Raw genomic sequence first — 15,172 nt, forward strand, 5'->3', positions numbered from 1 at the left:
AGTGATCCCAACTGTAAAAATATTTATGCACAGTGAATAACATGACAAAGAGTGCTCATCATCTGTAATTGCCCCTTATTTTCTTGCAAAGCAATTAATTTAGTGAAGACTGTATTTTACAGGGTATTTAAAATTCATAATTGTATTATAATTTACTGCAGTGAGTCTGACGTACTGAGATTACTGAAACTGAAAATGGTTGAATGTCTCCTGACTGTGGAGCCCTCTTTACTGTGATTGTGTGGGTTTGTGGGGTTTACAAGAGGAGCCCTATAGAGCTTTTCATTTCCTGATGGGCCATGCTTTTCTGACACCTTGATGCAAATGAGTTAGCAGGAAGTGGGAAAATATAGATTGCAAATGACACCATTCTGTGTGGAAAGATGCTGCTGTCTTGAATTTTTACCCACATCAACTGATAAAGTATGGATGATCCTCTTAGTGCACACATTTCTGTCTTCCATGTCCTAAACAATGGTCAATGGACTATGTATCAGACCTTTCTCTTTCAAGACACCTGTGCTTTGGGCCAAAGGTCAGATCAAAATTGAGATTTTTTTGGAGGAGGTGGAGGATGCAAGAAGATGAAATTATTAATTGACTCAATGAATGATGGGTCAGTGTGGCCACAAGGTAGTCTGCAGCCACCAAAAATTAAGATGAACATATCCAGGGTTGGTATATTTACGGTAGCAGCCTGGCAACAGATACAAGGAGTACTTCAGTGTGGAAGGAAGAATGGAGATGAGTTCTCTGTCAACCTCCTCCAGTCTTGGCCTCAGTGGATGCTTGTTCCATGGCATGACGTCTTTCGTCTGCACGCCATCAAACCTTTCCTGGCTGGGCTGTCTTACACTGATACACTGTGCTTTGCTTTGTCCTCTGTCTTCTGTTAACACTTCCTTGATACATGGAGGGCAACTACCCTTTGCTTCCATTCTTACCTGAAGTGTGAGGGCTTCACTATATATGCTTCTATATATTTTTCCACCATGACTAATTTTGGCTCTATCTGAACCAGCCATGTCAACTTTTTGTCTTGAGCTCTATAGATGTTGCCAATGCCAGTGATCTAATCTTTTGAATTTCACATTGTATGAGTGACAGATCACCTTAGGAAAATCAAGCAGACATAATATGGTTTTCAAGGCAAACTGTACGACTGATGGCGATCAGTTGTTGAAGAGATAGTTAAATACATTTTTGGAAAGATGAGTTTTAAGCTGAAAGTAATACATATCACAGAACTTTGTGCTAGCTAGGGAATGCTCTATCGTCTGTAAATTCTCTATTTTTATACAAGCGGTACTCTGTGTGATTTATCTCCTGGGCAGTAAATATTCATTTGAACCTTCTGGGATTAAAAAGCTGTGAGTTCAAAGCCAAGCTTCATATGTGTAGGTAGAAGGTCTCAGAAAAAATTGGAGCCAAGTTGCAACATGTTTGTGATTGTTGACGCACCTTTCCTGCCTCTTTTTTCCGTTGCATCATCTGCTTGCTTAACGTGCACCTTTGCTGCTTTTACACAACACACAATTCTACATGCTTTACAGCTGTACACCTGTGTATTTCACAGCACAGGTCAGGACTGATGTTTTACAACTGATGCCAGTTGAATTTACATAACAAAGACCTTAATCTGCAACCATCAAGTTAAAGTGTCAGTTTGTTACCTGCTAAACCATCTGCAACAACTTGCTGCTGCCAATCCCTTCCATGTTTTTGCCTCCGCCTCTTGTAAACTCTCTCATTAATCATTTTACTTGGCAGATTACACAGAATCAAAGTAAGCTTCTTGGTGGCTGCTATAAAGCTATTCTTAGTTGTATTATTCATTGTTGGAGGCTGCATGCCAAACGTCAACATAAGGCACAGTGTTGTGCTTTAACTAAAATTAAGACTATTTATTTGGGTCATATACAGTCATTGGCTTACACTGACCTTTGAGGAATAATAAATCTGTTTACATTTTTCTCTCAAAGACCTTATTTTCACACGAGTATTTAAACTAAAAGTTTTTAAAATAAAATTTTATTACTTTTTTATTGGGTTAGCAGTTTCTACAGTTATTAGTTGTGATTTTTTTCATGTGTTTTTAGGGCTCAGTCTTAAGAGGAGAAATAATGTAAAATAGCATCAGGCTTTAGGATCACACTGAGATTCACATTGCAGAGGATGGGTGAGCTTGCTTTCAAAGGAGATACTGTTTGGGTACTAGTTACTTGTAACTGGTTTGGGTATTGAAATTTAACAGCAAATTTGTTGTAATACATCTAGTTATATTACAACAATAATATTACTTCTTGTACAAATTACGGTGGCATAACACACCTTTTTTAGCAGTTACATGTGTTAAACATCCCTGTCCCTGTCATGAGTTCATACAGGAAGAAGCATGGAAATCTAACAAAACTCCATGCAGCAGAAGAATCTCCAGTTCTGTACAGAGCTGAGTGTATGGACACAGTTACTGCCATGCTGCAGTGTGGGAAGGCTTCATTCTGGGACGTCGCCATGGAAAACTATATGGGAGAAGCAGTTTGTGAGCATGGATGAAAAAATAAGAGTAACATAAAATATTAGGAAGCTCAAGAAGCAGTGCACCAGTAAAAACGTTGTAAATATACTAATTGCAGAAAGATGTTAATTTAGAACTAAGTGCTTAATGTGTTCTTCAAAATAATGCACGTGAAGTAAGTTGTACCTTTCAGGATTGATTGAAGATGCCAGCTGCCAGGTCCTAGAGGAAATACAAGCGTTTTGTACCAAAATGAAATGGCAACTACAGCAACATTGAGGAAATGAACAGAATTTGATGGAGTCAAAAGAGAACGGAGCTCAGGCACTTCTTTCATTCAATGTAATTATTGTTTTTTGAGCTGAAGAAAATTTTGCTTAAGCTATGTTTAGCTACAGCATCTGCTGTATATCAAACGAAACAGACAGTAGAGTTTTGTTCACTTCAAAAAGTGTTGTCTTTTAAAACCTGCAATATTGAAAAAACAAAGAGACATTTCTCAGCGTAACTCTTGTTTCTCAGAACTAACATACATTTTCAGACTGGAGAAAGCTTGACAGGAGGTTGTTCTGGGTGAAAAAAATCCACTCCTAAAACAACTCTGCATGCACTGAGTCTGCTATGTCAGTACCTTTCTTGATGTTAACTTACATTACCATACAGTTTAATTGAGGAAAATGATCTATATTGGTGGGGTGTGGTGGCGCAGTGGGTTGGACCACGGTCCTGCTGTCCGGTGGGTCTGGGGTTCAAGTCCCGCTTGGGGTGCCTTGCGATGGACTGGTGTCCTGTCCTGGGTGTGTCCCCTCCCCCTCCGGCCTTACGCCCTGTGTTGCCGGGTAGGCTCTGGTTCCCCGTGACCCCGTATGGGACAAGCGGTTCTGAAAATGTGTGTGTGTGTGTGTGTGTGTGTGTGTGTGTGTGTGTGTGTGTGTGTGTGTGTGAGAGATCTGTATTGTACAACTGCAGCATGGTCATGGTAGTTAGGTGCAGCACTACCTAGTAGCCTGTGGTCTAAATGGAAGGCACAACTGAGCCTACAATGAAGACCTGACTGGAAAACAATAGTTTAGAGAGCACAGACAAGCATGATCTGTACTTGAAAGTTCAGTGTTGAGAAAGGTATGTAGTTTAACCTTCTCCAGTATTGTATTCAGTAGCGAGAGCCAAGATTAGCAAGGTCTGTAACAAAGAGAACACACTTCAGTATTCAGCAGTTTTCAGCAGAAAAACACAATTTTAAGGTCAATATCTGAAATATCAACTGTAGAGAGTGCAGCACTAGTAATGTCTATAGTGGAGAAAGCCCAGTTCTTGGTTTTTGAGGCAGATCTTAGTGGTTTATCTCTCTAAAGCAAACAGCAAAGTTGAGGGAGACCCTCTAAAGTGAGGGCTGATTTTCCGTGCAGACATGGGGGAAACTCGCATTCCTATTTAACAGACAAAACATGGAATAACCGCTGCTGGAGTTTAAGCTGTATTTATTAAAATTTCACATGGGGGACCACAGTGGAAACCTGGAGTGTGTACTGTGTTCAAAAGGCAGATTGGAAACGCTAAAAAAAGATCAGAATTTCAATATCAGCATTTTGACTTATTGGGATTGCTCATGCTCAGAGAATTATTACTGACTGTCTAGACTATTTGCTGTAGGTGAACTTACTGAATGAGTGTGCCAGGTTATCAATTAAATATAATTACATTATTCAAAGTTCAGTAAAAATCCACCAATATGAATTTAGGATCTTATCATCAGAGTTGATTGAGAAAGAAGATGGTTAATAGGAGTAATAACTTTCCTTAAATATGCCCTGTTAGTTTCTGCCATTGACGGTATCTAGTATAGGATTTATGTAATTGCTGCCTAAGTGTGTCTCATTCAACGTTATGTAAATGTTCAGAGAGAGTTTGACATGCTTTCATCACTTTGGCAAATAGCTCAAACCATCAGAATTTCATTTTAATAAATAAAAGACCACCAAAAGAGATCCAGCATTACACTGATGTCGTAAACAACGTGCAAACTAAAGTACTCACTGCTTCTCATACTGTGCAGCAGCCACACTCACTTTCTAATGTAAATACAACAGAGATTCTATGGCTTGTACATTAATTGGCTGTGTGTGTGCAGGTCTGAGGAAAAACTCATTCTGCATGGAAATTTTTTGTGCTGGTGTAACTGTTTGGTCCAAATCATTATACTACCAATGGATAGGACGGCCAAAGGCACCTTTACACCCACAATGTACAGTGTGTGAAGCTCCAATAAAGGAGTGTAAGATCTGGCAGATGAGACCCGTTATTCACCATCTCTTTTCTGGCTCATCTTATCGGAATTATCTAAACTTCTAGAACAGATGTTCAGAGACCAGACACAATATCGAGGCAAACGGCATGATTGCTTGTTAATCAAACAACTTTCCATCTCTTGTATAGTTTCAAACCAAGTTCTTAAGCTGTAGGAGCTCCATGGATGTTTCAAAAACAGGTTCAGCATTTATATAATATATATGCAATATTAATAGTTAAGCTATCAAGTCCAGCTATATTTCTTGAGCCTCATGGCAAACTGTTTGATTTTGTAGCACTTGTGGATGGATAAACAACTTGAGAATACTTGTATCTCAGTTTAAAATGCAACTATTACCAAAGTCTCTTTGTAACTCAATTTGTGTGTCAGTCCAGTTTGTAACAGAAGGTACACTTGTATATTTCCTGTGTAGGTACTTTGGAGTGTTGCAACTGTGCCCATTCAAAAATCAAATGTTGTGAACAGACTCCCCTGTACTTTAGGAATACTTAACTTGCCTATGGCCGCTGCCTGTGTCCATGGCTGTTTTGGAAAAGACAGCAAATTGTGTCAGCTGTTAAGAGTAGCAAATTATGAAGTAGCCACCTGTGGACCTGAAGGACTCAGGTTCAATTCCCATCTTCTATAGTATCGCTAGTCAAGGTATTTTCCCTAAACCACTTTGAAAAACTGCCTGGCTGTATAGATAGGTAAGTTGCTTTGGAAAGGAGAGACTCTGGTGAAGAACTACGGCAAACTGGGCTGCAGGATGTCCCTCAAAGTCCATATCCTTGATGCTAATCTTGATGAATTCAAAGAGAACCTGGGGGGGTATTCAATGGAGCAAGGCGAGCGCTTCCACCAGGATATGCTGGACTTTGAATGCCACTACCAAGGAGCATATAATGAGAACATGATGGGAGACTATATTTGAGGGCTTATTCGTGGAAGTGATTTACAGTATAATCATGAGTCTCGAAAAACTAGTCACTTCTAAATCTTTTGTGGTCATTTTTGTATAACTTTAATATAAATACATGTTAATTTTGTTTCATATGTTGTTTTTTCCTGACTTTATGTGAATGAAAAGTACAAATTTGCCCATTTTCCCACTGGAAATAGGTAAATTTAAAAATATCATTTTCCTCGTCACAAAAGCCCTCTTAGTCAGCTTGGGATCAAAGAAACGGCACTAAAATGGTTTGAGTCCTACCTATCTGACAGTTCTTATCAAGTGGTCTGGTCGAGCTCCTGTTCTTCTCCTATGCCTCTCTCAACTGGTGTCACGCAGGGCTCGGTACTGGGTCCTCTTCTCTTCTCGATCTACACCTCCTCTTTTGGCCTGGCTATAGCCTTCCATGGATTCAAATACCACTGCTATGCTGATGATACCCAGCTCTTCCTCTCCTTTCCACCTGGAGCATCAGAAATTTCTGCACGCATTGCTACCTGCCTGTCAGGCATCTCTGCTTGGATGTCTGATCATCAGCTCCAACTCAGCCTCTCCAAAACAGAGATTCTTCACCTCCCAGCTGGCCTGTCCTCCTGTCACGATCTATCGATCAAGCTGGACAAGTCACTAATTTTGCCCACCTCCTTGACTGAGTCTAGGAGTGATGATTGACTCAAGTCTATGTTTCTCTCAGCACATCGAAGCCACAACCCGGACCAGCAAATACATTCGCAGGATCCGTCCTTACCTCACAACTGACTCTGCCCAGCTACTTGTCCAGGCCATGGTGACATCCCGTCTGGACTACTGCAACTCTCTCTTGTGTGGCCTTCCCGCTACTGCCATCAAACCTCCGCAGCTGATACAGAATGCTGCTGCACAAGTTGTGTTTGACTTGCCGAAGCGTTCCCATGTATCTCCCCTATTCATTTCTGTGCACTGGCTTCCTATAGCTGCCCAGATCAAATTCATGACCCTGGTTATTGCCTACAAATGCATCAATAGAACTGCTCCCATCTGTTTACAAGACTTGATCAACTGCTACACCCCAATCAGACCACTTTGCTTGTCTACTTCTGTTCGCTCGGTGGTCCCGCGCACGAAAGGTAAAGCGCGGGGGTTCTCAGTTCTGGCTCCGTTGTGGCGGAATGACCTTCCCCTTTCACTCAGAACTGCTGAAACTCTGTTTACATTCAAGAAGGGTCTGAAAACTCACCTTTTCCGGACTCACTTTGCCCATGATCTCTCAAGCTCATGTATGGTGTAAATGTCCTTTCCACCGCAATTTTATGATCATGCCCAGATAAGCCTTTACACAGCTGCCACTCCTGTATTGTATGTAAATGTTTGTGCACCTTTCTTAAAAAAAATTTAGGAAGGTGATTAGGATTAGTCTATCCTGAGTTTTATGCACCTACTCATGGGATGAACATCGGTGCATGAAATGGAAAGAAACAAACTAAGTTTACTTAAGAATCATGTTGCAGTAGGCATACTTATAGCTTTATAAAAGCATTGACGTTGTTGCCATGTCGGGGTTCCGGAAGGAAGTAGTCGGACTCAAGTGTGGAGTACACAGGGCTTTTATTTTGGAAATCCAAAGTCGTAGTCAGAGGGCAGGCAAAGTTTTCCAAGGGGCGAACGTCAGCAAAAGGGGAATCCAAAAACCAGAGGTCGGAAACAGGCGATAGGTCGGTTATCCAAAATGAGCACAAAGGGACTAGGAGAGGGTACAGGAAACAGGGCAAAGAAAGGACGGCGCAATAGGCTGTGTCAGGGGTCGCTAGTCAGTAGGCCGAACAAGGTTCCGCACTAGCTCCTTGCCTTTCTCAGCCTTTTATGCGTTTGTCCAAGAGTGGCATCAGGTGCGCTTCGGTGTTTTGGCGGAGTGGGCGTGGCAGTACCTCCCCCAGGTGCTCTAGATGCTCGGCGGTGGACCGGGGGACGGCCCCAGGGTCTGGGAGTGGGCTGATCTGGGTGGTCTCTGTGAAAAGTAGATATTAGATCTAGATCCATTAGGTCTAGAACATCCTGGGCTGCCACCCAGCTATGTTCCTCTGGGCCATAGCCCTCCCAGTCCACCAGGTGCCGCAGAGTCCCCTTGCGGCATCGGGAGTCCAAGAGTGCCCGCACTGTGTATGCTGGCGTGCCCCCGTCCTGTAGAGGAATGGGAGCTGGTGTCGTCGGCACCGGCTGCTGCAAAGAGACCACAAAAGGCTTAAGAAAGGAAACATGGAAGGCTGGGTGGACCCTCAGATGCTGTGGCAATTGCAGGCGATAAGTAACAGGGGTGACCTGACAGAGTACCTTAAACGGACCAATGTATCTGGGGCTTAGCTTTTTTGACATGTAGGGCCCTTGGAGACCCTGGGTGGATAACCAAACTTGCTGCCCTGGCACCTGAGCTTGTTTTCGTAAGAGATGGTCTCGTACTGCCAACCATACCTCCTTGCTGGTGCAGTACTAAGCATCCATTGCAGGAACATCACTGGATCCAGGTTGCCATGGGAACAGCGGAGCCTGCTACCCTAGAATACACTGAAAGGGTGAGCATCCGGTGGAGGTATGGGTGAGAGCGTTGTGTGCATACTCTGCCCAGAGGAGATACCTGACCTCCTGATGGGGTTTCTCAAAACAATAGCTTCTTAGAAAGTGCCCGATGTCTTGCTGGAGCCTTTCTACTTGCCCGTTAGCTTGGGAGTGATGTCCAGACATCACGCTCACTGAGACCCCCAATTTTTTCCAGAACGCCTTCCAGACTCTGGATGTGAACTGGGGTCCCCGGTCTGAAACAAAATCTTCGGGCAAGCTATAAAAACGAAAGACATGATGGAATAGTAATTCAGCTGTATCTAACGCCGTGGGGAGCTTGGGAAGGGGCACCAACCTGCAACCCTTAGAGAAGCGGTCTATCACTGTAATTATTGTGGTCTTACCTTCGGAGGCAGGCAAGTCCACCAAGAAGTCCAAGACGATGTGGGACCATGGGCGGTTGGGCACAGGCAAGGGTTCCAGGAGTCCAGCTGGTCTTTGGTTTTCGGGCTTGGACTGGGTGCAGGTTTGGCATGCCTTGACGTAATCCTGAACACCCTCTTTCAGCGAAGGCCACCAGAATTTCGTCTGCAGCATGGCCTGAGTTTTTCCAAACCCTGGGTGGCCTGAAGCGGGGTGATCATGAGCCCACTAGAGTAGGGTCACCCGAAGGAACATACTGTTTTCCCTCAGTTTTACCGGATGGTTCCGGTTCTGAAGACTGAGCTTGGGCGAGGTCTTGGGAGAAGTCCCATTGAATGGGACCAACGAAGCAGGAGCGAAGGAGGATGAAGTCTGGGTCAGTCTGCTTAGGCTTTTCCTAATAAAGGCACGACAGGGCATCATCTTTGGTGTTCTTGGATCCAAGCCGATTGGACACTGTAAAATTAAAGCGGGAGAAAAAAGTGCCCACCTGGCTTGCCGGGAGTTGAGGTGTTTTGCCGTTTGCAGGTACTCCCAAGTTTTTATGGTCGGTCAGAATCACGAAAAGGTGTTGGGAACCTTCTAACCAGTGTCTCCATTCTTCTAGGGCCAGCTTCACTGCTAACAGTTCACAGTTGCCTATATCATAGTTCCTCTCCGCAATGGAGAGTTTCCTAGAAAAATAAGCACATGGGTACAGTTTGACGGGGTTACCTTAGCACTGGGACAGGACCTCCCCAACCCCCGTTTCAGAGGCATCCACCTCCACCACAAAGGGAGCTCAGGGTCTGGCTGGCGGAGAGTCAGGACGGAGGCGAATGTTTGCTTGAGCGTGTCGAAAGCTTGTTGAGCTTCTTCGGGCCAGGGGAAACGGGATGCCTTGTTGGAGGTCAGAGCTGTCAAAGGGGCCGCCAGGGAGCTGAAGTTCCTGATAAACCTAAGGTAAAAACTTGCAAACCCAAGAAACTGCTGTAGCGCTTTTGTAGTTGTGGGTCAAGGCCAGTTCTGAATGTTCTCACCTTACCGGGGTCCATGGTGATCCCGTTGCGGGTGAGCACGAAACCTAAAAAAGACACCTGTTCTGGTGGAATTCACATTTTTCTAGCTTCACATACAGCCGATAGAAAAGCAAACGCGGCAGCACCTGCCTCACCAGGTGAATGTGCTGGTCAAAAGCAGAGGAATAGATCAGGATATCGTCCAAGTACACCAATACCCCATTATTGATCAGGTCGCCGAGTACATGGTTGACAAAGGCCTGGAAGACGCTGGGGGCATGAGCAAGGCCAAAAGGCGTGACCCTCTACTCATAATGCCCCAGAGTGGTGCTAAAAGCTGTCTTCCATTCGTGCGGATGAGGTTGTAAGCACTCCGAAGGTCTAACTTTGTGAACCATTGTGCATGTTTGACTAGTTCTAAAGCAGCGGTGATCAAGGATAATGGATGTGGGTATTTAATCGTAATACGGTTTAGGCCCCGATAATCGATACATGGGTGCAGACCCCCATCTTTCTTTTCAATAAAAAAGAACCCAGCTGCCGTGGGGGAGGTAGACGGACAGATTATCCCCGTGGCTAGTGCTTCTGAAATATTGTTGGAGGGCTTGATATTCGGGATGGGAAAGTGGATATATGTGACTGCGGGGTGGAATAGTACCTGGGAGGAGGTCAATCGCACAGTCCCATAGTCGATGGGGTGGTAATCCAGTGGCTTGAACCTTGCTGAATACTTTGGTAAGGTCCAGATATTGCGAGGGGATTGTGACCTGCGGGGCTGACTCTGAACCCTCTATTGAGGTGGCGCGACAAGGAAGCCGCAGACAGGTGCCCTCATACTGAGGTCCCCAGGAGGTCAGTTCTCTGGAGCTCCATCTGAAAACTGGATCATGACGTGAAAGCCAGGGGAAACCAAGAATCATGGGAATATCAGGCGTGGAGATCAGGTAAAACTGTAATGACTCCTGGTGACAGACCCCCACACAAGCGGATACAGATATAGTTTGGGTGTCCACAAACCCCTTCCCCGATGGCTGTCCGTCAAGGGCACTGACCTTGAGGCAGGCTTTGCGCTCAAGTATAGGGATGTTGTGTGCCCTGGCGAAATTAAAGTCCGTAAAACACCCCGCTGCTCCTGAGTCGACTAAAGCCTGAGCCTCCACCTTCCCAGTGCCCCAGGACAAGATAATGGGCACAGTGAGCCTGTTACAATGTAAAATCCCACTCACCTTGGTTTCCGGACGCACAGGGCACTGCAGTAGGTGGTGGCCAGGATTACCGCAGTAGAGGCAGAGTTGTTCTTGGACCCTCCGTTGTCGCTCTGCTGTGGTCAGATGCCCATGTCCCAACTGCATAGGTTCGCTGTTCTCCGGGATGGGACTGGAACGTTCTGGGGTAGGTTTTAGACCTGGCTGCCGGTCCTGAGCAAGATTATCAAGCGTCACTGCTGCTTCAATAAACCCGTGCAAGGTCCACTTTTTTCCCCGGAACGCCATCTCCTTTCTAATGCGGGGATTTAAACCACTTCTAAAAAGGGCCAATAACACCAGGCTGCTACGCTCAGCCAAAGCGCAAAATTTGATTGCATAATCAGCAACAGGGCGGTCGTCCTGATGAAGATCCAGGATCCGCTCACCAGCCTGTTCATCTGGGAGCGGTAGCCAAAAACTGCAGTGAGTTGGGTCTTAAAATCTTCATAAGTACAGCTGGAACTGCTGTCCCATGCAGCGGTGGCCCAATCTAACGCCCTGTCTGTCAGAAGGGAAATAATGTAGGTGATATGGCTTCGGTCTGAGCTATAAACATGAGGCAGACTAGAAAAAACAAGTTCGCACTGCATTAAAAAACCTGCGTAGTGAGCTGGAGTACCTTCAAACCTGGTAGGAGGGAGCAGGCACAGGTCAATGGGGATGGCGGAGAGGCCTGTGCGGTGGTCGGCTGCTCCGGGGTTGCGGGGCCGGACGTGGGGGCTGCCTCAGTGAGTGCTGCCTCAGTGAGTGCTATCACTCTCTGGTCATGCAGAGCATTCGCCAATCCCTGGAAAGTGTCTGTGAGGCGATTGATCATCTGTTCCAGGGTTCCCAAGCGCAATCTCTGTAGCGTGAGCGCCCGCTGGAATCGGTCCGACTCTGCTGAGTCCGTTGGTGTGGCGGAACCTTCTGCCATGTCGGGGTTCCGGAAGGAAGTAGTTTGACTCAAGTGCAAAGTACACAGGGCTTTTATTTTGGAAATCCAAAGTCATAGTCAGAGGGCAGGCGAAATTTTCCGAGGGGCGAACGTCAGAGTGGCATCAGGTGCACTTAGGTGTTCTGGCAGCGTGGGTGTGGCAGTTGTGTTATGCTAGTCTGTAGTCAACAACACCAGTCTGTCAACTATCTTCTTTGTTTCCTTCTCTGATGGATTTGTTCCTTTGCTCTATGCCTGTGTTCAAGTGCTCTGAGTCACTGCGTGACAAGAGCGCTCTATAAAAATAAACTGAATTGAATTGAATTGGAGGGGGTATGGTGGTGCAGCGGGTTTGGCTAGGGCCTGCTCTCTGGTAGGTCTGGGGTTCGAGTCCTGTTTGTGGTGCCCTGCGGCGGAGTGGCGTCCCGTCCTGGGTGTGTCCCCTCCCCCTCCGGCCTTGCACCCCGTGTTGCCGGCTTAGGCTCTAGCTTGCTGTGACCCCACTTGGGGTAAGTGGTTGTAGACATTTTGTGCGTGAATTGAATTGAATAATAGGCATTTTTATATTTTTTAGGCGTAAGCAGTTACTCTTACTACCCAGGAACAATGAAAAAGTAAAAAAATTGTTACACAATGTAATCCTTGACTAATAAAAGAAGCAGTTGGTGTGGTATTATATGTTTATCACAGTGCTTTCTTCTTTTATAGCAAAAGAGTTATATTCGGACAGTTACAGGTAATGAAAAATGTATATAATACAATATTGTCTATCCTTCTGTATATAAACAGAACTGGCATAATTGCTGTGAAGTCCTAGTCTTGAGAAAAAAAACCAGAAGGTTTCAAGCTGAGATCTTAGGATGATCTGATGATGTACTCTTTACTCACCTGATGTGATTCTGCAGTCGTATTCAAGTGTATATATAGAAAAAATGACTAGACGTCGTATTATCTTTATTATCTTTATGGAAAAATTTATTTTAGATAAGATGTGATGTCTAGGTTGAGTTGTGATGCATTGATTTTGAGTTGTTATGTGAGTCATGGTTTTGAGTTGTGGTTTTGAGATTGACTGTTGACCACCGGGGTGGTGACAGAAAGCTTAATTAAGGGTAGCGCACTACTGTGTGGGAAAACTACACATGTTTTGCTTACTGAGTTTCTATGGGACCAGATGAAAGTCCCCTCTATTAATTTGTTTATGTTTCTTATTATTTTATGAACTGAAGTGAAAGAGATTCAGCTAGGCTTGTGAAGAATCAAAATGGACATAGACCATTATGTCTTTGTGTTAGGAGGTCACTTTCAGCATTATTACTTACTATACTTATCAAAAAATATTAATTATAGGTATTATTAACTTAGACATTTACTGTCATATGCATGTGCATGCATGTGGTCCTTAATAAAGTGTTCTTCACCATACCTGTAAGAGTCCAGACTTAACCATTCACACTCAACCTTTCTCACCATGCAAAAATGCGGCGATGTGAACCTTGGTCTTGTGTTTTTAATTTGATGGGGTGTCTGTGTTTAATTAGGCTCATGCTTGACTCACAGAACTCCACCACTGATGCCCCCGTATGCTTGGAAAATCTGTTTATCAGTAAGGCTTCTATTGGCTTGGGCAGCAGAGCAGTCATAAGCAATGATCTCCCTTCAGAGCTATGCAATTAGCGGGAGAACAGCTAGCTGACGAGCTGAAATGTCTTTCACATTCATACCAGTAAGATTTTCTGTTGGAGGGGAGCAGTGCTCTTTTTCCGTTTAACTCCTGATTGGGTCTAACTTCCAATTTGTCTTGGCAACATCTTAGAGAGTGTGGTTGGAATCAGTGCTTGGATATGACAATATGAAGTAATTGTGCTTTATGTTGCTTTGGGAAACTACATGCTTGGTTTTCTGTCAACATACCACACACTTATCTTGTAATGGAGATAAATTTACAAGTGGGAATCAGTGGGTCTTTCATGATGACCAACTCTGACATGCAAAGGTTGAATCTTAAATTCTTACTCCTCTATGCCTGAAGTGGGACAGTCAAAGGGCCTACTAGGAGTTGTATATAAGCATTTCTCAAATTTGAGATGTCCATGGAGCATGCAGAGATCCACGCATGGGGACTTGCTGCTTCTCCAGCAAATTGCTTGAAAAATCTAGTTTCAGGCTTGGCTTTTAGACTGAGGCCTGAGGATTCAGTTGGCTGTATGGAAACCAGACTGAAAACTACCTGAAACCTTTTTGAGAGCAGATTTGTTGAGGGTTTAAAGGACCGTGCTCGCCTTCCAAATAAAATAGTAAGGTTTTGTTGGGAATTTGGCATAGAAGATGAGCTTGACTCTGCCTGTGTATTGGAGGTTATAAAGCTATCTTTTTTCTGAGTAATAAAACAGCAGGCTTTGGCATTGTATCAGGAACCACTAGCATTGTAATAGTTTTTTTGATAGCCTTTTAAACTTCTGTATTGAGAACCCCATCAGAGATCAATATCAAGCCAGGCAGATTTATATACCTCATATCATCTTGGAACTTTTGTGAATATTACATGCACAGAGCATAGATCTGGTTCAAACTGGTGCATGGCAAATTCATAATGGGTGCCTTCTATTGCAGCGTGGCAGTGTTTTGTAATGGTTAACACTTTGGATCAGGAGGCTGTGGATTCGTGAGTGTACAGTCTACTTGCTGTGCGGCCAGTGGTTGTGGTTCTCATTTTATTTTACAAGTTCCAAATTGAATTTTCAGTTGGCAGGGGAAGATGTTGCATTTCTTGTTTCTCCATCTATCTGGTAGTCTCACAATCTCCCTGTCTTCCCCTCTTGTTCTAGCTGGTTCCAGTACACTCCCTCACCCTCACAGTGTTGTAATTGCCACATCATATTCCAGAACTCTGCTCATTCCATCAGCAGCAGTAACCAGACTCTATCCCACAGTGGTCTTTTAAAGTGATAAGGGTCACCAGAAACTTGGTAAAAACTAAACCGTTCCATTTATCAGTTGGCTTTTTTCAGGCTTGATGGAGACAGGGAGACTAAAATGGACACAGTTCAGGCAGGGATCAACTGCTCCTGGGTCATTTGTGTAACACTCAATAGTATGTATTCTCCAAAAATGGTAAAACCCAGAAATTGCTAATCATATATCATACTCATTTACAACACACACATGCGCACACTGATATACCTATCACTGGCCTTACACACTTGTACTCATTTACACCTTCATTCACAAGCCTTCAATTGCACTAGAATGACACTAGCGCAAATGTCCTTGCAAGAGTGAAGGTGTATTACATT

The 15,172-nt window shown here is 44.3% G+C and overlaps 1 protein-coding gene across 5 annotated transcripts in view; it reads left to right on the forward strand.

Annotated features, from left to right (window-relative positions):
* znf469 (zinc finger protein 469) overlaps positions 1 to 15,172 on the forward strand; it is a 162,604-nt gene that overhangs the window by 33,414 nt on the left and 114,018 nt on the right. The gene's annotated exons all lie outside the window — the stretch shown is intronic.

The sequence above is a fragment of the Scleropages formosus genome, chromosome 7, assembly GCF_900964775.1.
Source record: "Scleropages formosus chromosome 7, fSclFor1.1, whole genome shotgun sequence".
NCBI classification, from domain to species: Eukaryota; Metazoa; Chordata; class Actinopteri; order Osteoglossiformes; family Osteoglossidae; genus Scleropages; species Scleropages formosus.